This window comes from Capsicum annuum, chromosome 7, assembly GCF_002878395.1.
Source record: "Capsicum annuum cultivar UCD-10X-F1 chromosome 7, UCD10Xv1.1, whole genome shotgun sequence".
In the NCBI taxonomy this organism is placed as follows: Eukaryota; Viridiplantae; Streptophyta; class Magnoliopsida; order Solanales; family Solanaceae; genus Capsicum; species Capsicum annuum.
In genome coordinates, this window is record NC_061117.1 from 197,500,680 (window position 1) to 197,506,736 (window position 6,057).

General features: G+C 26.9%; 1 non-coding gene across 1 annotated transcript; it reads left to right on the forward strand.

Annotated features, from left to right (window-relative positions):
• Positions 1–283: 283 nt before the first annotated feature.
• TRNAS-UGA lies at positions 284–365 on the forward strand. The gene has a single exon. It is a non-coding gene; the product is annotated as a tRNA-Ser (tRNA).
• The last annotated feature ends 5,692 nt before the right edge of the window (positions 366–6,057 follow it).

The following is a 6,057-nucleotide window of genomic DNA, read 5'->3' on the forward strand; positions in this document are numbered from 1 at the left end:
ATTATTATCTCATATGAAAGGTGAGATTAAACAATCTCATGAGATATCTCTACTGTACTAAACAACTCCAACTAGGATTACTTTCTATTTCTAATTTAGTGTTTGATGTGACTTTACATAAAAACAATGAGAAATATTGAACCTTTACTAATAATGTAGGGCTAGTATTTATTAGCAGTCATCATACAACTTTATTTTTAAAATGAAACAAGTGAGACGATGAAAAATCTTAAGTCAAGTTAACTTTGGATTAGTACATTATCATGCAAAAATATTAACGTCTGTCGATATGTCCGAGTGGTTAAGGAGACAGACTTGAAATCTGTTGGGCTTCGCCCGCGCAGGTTCGAACCCTGCTGTCGACGTTTGTTTTTATTATGTCCATTATTAATTTTCCTATCGCTTCCATTAGGCATGAAGGCTGAGTGTATTTTTGCCAAATAAGTGGATCCAATATGAATAAAGTGTTGGGAAAATTTCATAAAAGAATAACGTTACAAAATTACTAAAAATTCCTTCATTTTAAAAATATTATAAATATTCTGATATTTATAGTTAAAAATTGAGATACATGTTAAAAGCTTCTTTTTAAAAATTACAACTTTACTAAATTGAGCAGTAGTTTTCTCCTCTTTCAATGTCTTTTTTTTCTACTGCGATTTTAACCTTTTTTTTTGCTCCAATTCAAACTTTTGAATTAAGGTAAAATTTTCTCCTAAAATCATATTCAATATTTTATCATCAACTTTACCTGACATTCATCCCTCCCAAACCGCCAAATAGTGACGAAAATGATAGAGAAATGGATGTCTCACCTACGTCAAAAGTTAGCTTCAAAGATATGCTTCTACTCAACGAAAATATTTCTAAAATCAAAATGGATTTCTCCATTAATATTTTGCTAAGCGAAACAAAAAATCAATTGGAACCCCAACAGAAGATGATACGAAGATCAACGAATGATACGAAGATCAACGAATTTAAAGTCATTCATCTTTCCGAGAAAGAAAAAAATCCAACTACACTCACCTTCTAAATACTCTCTAATCATCAAGTTACGAGGGGGGAGGGAGAATTGTGCATCATTATCTCAAAACAAAAATTCAAGATCTATGGAGACCTTCATAGCAATATATTGTATCTCTTGTTCTCTGTTTTTGTTGTTATATGTGTCTCTTATTTTTTATGTTTTAGTGAAATAGGTATATCAAAGATACATGTTAGTAAGCTTAAAGATGTATATTGTATACGAGGTTGTTTTATATGTATCTCACACTATTTTTTATTTTGATTCAATTATTTATATCAAAGATACATATTCAGTAAAACAACAGATACATTTTAAGCTTTTTGTATATCTGATTTTGTGTTATTGTAGATTTATGTATCTCTTGTTATTTCAAATCTGGATAATTTCATGCTTAGATACATATTTGCACCTACATAATACTTTTTTCAATATCTTGTATCTATTGTTATTTGTTTAAGTTTTATATGTATCTCTTGTTTTTAAGTTTTGGTGGAATCAACATACTAAAGATACATGTTAGTAAACTTAAAGATACATATAGTGTATGAGGAGTATGTTATATGTATCTCACATTATTTTATTTTATTTTTGAATTCAATTATTTTTTTTAATTTAATTTTTTGAATTCAATTATTTAACCCTCATACGTTATATCGTTAATCCAAACGCCAGAATGACGTAATAACACTGAAATATTCATTGCAATTACTTCAAACAAAATCAAGAAAAAAATAATAAAAAGGTCGTAGGAATCATTTATAACTGAAATATGAAAGAAATTTTGTTTTAAAATGTGGAATAACAAATAAATTACTTATTTTCGTGGGATTTTATTTCGTTTTTACCATTATAAGTTAGGTTAATTACTAAATTAAAGGAACTTTAGCCGTTAGAGTCCTTAAATGATGCAAATTAGTTTAATTATTAAATGTATTTGTAGGATGTATCTCACATTAGTTATATGTATCTTCAACGACAAAATGTTAAAAAATTAAGATGTATTTTATAGTACAGAAAAAATTAACGAGAGATACATATATATACTATCTTGAACAATATGTATCTTTAACACTACTAATATGTATCTTTAATATGCTTATATCACTAAAACTAAAACATCAAGAGATACATATATATACACAACCTGAATCAGAGATACAAACTGAAGAAAAAATATATCTAGTTAGACCAAATATTTATTTCGGCCTACTAAAATAACAAAAACAGAATTAAGTAAAACAACAATTAATTTTACGTTAAATGCATAATTGAATAAACAAGAGACAAATAACTACTTGTATTATACATGATCATATACACATTATATGCATGAATTACACATATAGCATATATATGCAACTATTTTTAGTTTAATAAGTTGTTTTGGACAACTATTTAGATTAATTCTTCAGGAGAATTGTTTAATGCAAACATGAGATTTAAACATGATCATTTATAGAGAAAAATTATCCCATATACAATTATTAGATTTAAAATTATAATTTTTAGCAATACTTTTACATAATTGCATTAATAACTTTTTTGTTGCAAGTTATAACAACTTTTTAAAATATATATTATTTTATTCCAAATTGTGGTATTTAATTTTAGAAATTAAAATTAGTTCCATATTTATAGAATTGTAATCAAACTTCTCCTTAAATAGTGTATTGCTAATTATGGTAAAAATTTATTATGATGTTTTATTTTGAAAGATTGTACACTTTTCTGAAATAACTTTATTAAAAAAAAGCTTTTATTTTGACTTAAACACTTTTTGATTCTTAAAATACGTTTTTTCTCCATTGACATACTCAAGCTATTTCTTGAAAAAAATTGGGGTTTACTCATCTTTTTCATTCTTATCTAATTGGGGGTTTCCATTCTCCGTTGACAAACTCAATCGCAACAAAGTTTTTGATTCTTCTACGTTTTGTTGTGATAGATGTTCACGAACATACTACATAAAAAAAATCATTATTCAACCAACGATTTTTTTTCCGTCATCGTAAATTCTCTTTCTTCTAATTTTTCTTTTGTTCTTTAAAAAAAATATGATATAAAGAGTATTGCCAATTTCTTTGTTAAATACTCATTGTGTATAACACTAAAAAATATGTCAATGGATATTAGAGAAAATATTGAACAATCTGTTATTTGTGTTGGTAACAACATAAATAAGGATTTGAATGTAGATCGAAATCTTTCACTAGAATAATTTAGTGAAAATTATCTTGTATATACTTATTAGACTGTTTTCGTATATGAACTCTGTATAAAATCAGTATGAAATATCAATATTCCGTTCAAGGTTTATAAAATAGTTTCTTACATGTTATATTTATATGGAATGAGTATAATGATTGCAGAAGTTGGTATAGAAATTGTCTTTCACCAAATATTATACGTTATTATTTATTTTAATGTATGAAATAAATATACAAACTTGTATTTTTTGAACTATTTCATGTATGAAACCTGCATAATATCAATATTACATTCAAGGTTTATAAAATAGTTTCTTACATGTTATATTTATATGGAATGGGTATAATGTGATTGTGATATTCAATTAAGAAGATATACTTAAGATTATAAATTGAATGGAATCAGTTTATAAAATATTTTTTTACATATCACATTTGTATAAAATAGATATATAAACTAATATTTATGGATTGCGATATTCAATTTAGGTGATACTAATTTATATACTCATTCCATACACTATGTGTTTGTCTCTTTGAGTCAAGATTCTATCTCATCTACTTTTGTATTAAATTAAGATTTAATAAATACTGTCATCTTTCATACTGAAAAAAAAAGAATCAAGATTTATAAAGAAAAACTGCAGTACGTCTGATTGACACAAACTTAATTGATATTCAATTCATTCAACGATGTGAAATACGAAATAATTGTTAAATTAGCATAACATTGAATAAAAAACTGTTTAAATACCAAAACTAAACTTTGTTCATTCCAACAATCATAGAAAGACAACACTAATGAGTACAAGTATGCCTCAATTGAACTAACAATGTTTCTCAAAATCTTTGGACCACCGAGTCTGCTCGTAACATTGTCAGTCACCTCACTTTCACTTATCACACTGTTATCTTGCTTTTTTCGAGCATAATCTCAAAGTAAAACATAATATCTCATATGATAGTTGGAAGCATTGAACTTGTTGGTTGAAATATCAACCTTAGTCTCAATTTTGATTGAATTAATATCAATCTTCAATTGTTTTGATATTGCAGTAACCAATCCTTTATACTTTGAATCTGCATCATATATTATCCCATCTACAACAAAATCTTTAGGTCTGCCTATAAACATAGTACATACTTAGTTAGCAGGAATTAAATGAATTTTAATAATTTCTATGTATGAAAATTCATATCAACAATACTTTCACACTTTCAACATATAAAAAAATACATAAATTCATATATTCAACAATACATATTTCATTAGCAGGAATTATATGAATTTTCATAATTTCTATATATGACAATTCATACTTTCAACAATACTTTCATAATTTTAACATATATATAAATCACTTCAATAAAATAAATATTATATCGAATTTATTTATTAACAAACAAAGTAAAATAAGATTTATGCAAAAAATGAGTAATGTATAATATTAGGTTTTGCTTTTCGTTTTCGTATTCATTTGATATATGAAATATAGATTTTTTAACATACAAAAAATCTAAATAGATTAAAGAACTTAAACAAATAAAATACCGTTAAAATTTTATCTTCCTTCATGCATTACAAGCAAAGAATGTAACCTTTCACCGATCAAATACAAAGTTATAACATAAATTTTTTAAGAAGAAGAGACGAAAATTTGAAAGAAAGTGAAATTTTGATTTATGAAAACGGATCGTTTGATGATACCATTTTTAGATTTTTTAAAACCTTTTTAATAAGATTTGCTACAATTTGCAAAAATGATAGTCATGCTATAAATTGCAATTTTCAATTTAAGGAGTGTTATATGAATTTTTTTTTCCATTTATATTATACCTGTAAAACGGGCCGATTTGACCCGGCCCGACCTGACCCACTTAGAAGCCCGACCCAATTTGACCCAGCCCGATCAGCCTCGAGGCTATAGGGCTTCCAAGCTGGGCCAAATTTTTTTTTGGGCCCGATTGATCTGACCCAGACCCGACCCGGATCAGGCCCGCAGATTACCCGAACCGGACATTCCCGATTTTTCTTTTTTAAGAAAGAAAAAAAATCCAAAAAAAGACCGTTTGGACCAATTTAACCGTTGGTCCCAACGGCTATATAGCAGATTGGAGCCTCAAACGACTAATTGGCCCACTTTTCTAAAAAAGAAAAAAAATAATTTAAAATATTTTTTAAAATTCAAAAAAAATTCTATAAATTCCCTACACTTTGAAATCATTTTCCACACAATTTTCATTCTCTCAAATCTCATTCTCTCTCAAATATTCTATATATCTCCTAAAATGCTCAATTTTATTTTTTAATTTTGCGATTTCAAATGCGAGTGCAAGTTTTCTAAAGTCGCAACTTTCGGATACTTTTAAAATTTGATATTGTCGTTTCATCTCTTACTTTTAATTTTTAATTAGTGTATTAATTATTAAATATTTAATTTTATTATTTTTGTGTATTTTGAATTTTTTTTAGTTTGATTTTTATTATGAATAAATTAAGAAACCTCGGTAAAAGTGTTAAAAAATTTTATTCCGAAAGTGGTAGTGATAGTAAAAAGCGAATTATTGGCGGTAGAGGTAGTTCAAGTAGTAGATATACTCGTGTGCCTCAGGTACCGCTTAGTCAACCTTTTGAGGAAGAAGTAGGTGTAGGTGCTCACGATATGGATTATTTAGAAACTCAAAAAAATTGCGGTATAAAAGAAGAAAATGAAGTAGATGTGGTTAATTTAGATGAAGATGATGAAAAAATTGGTGAGACACCCCCAGTAGGAAATGCTAATGTTAGATCTGAATCGATTAATCGTTCTCCCCGTCCTC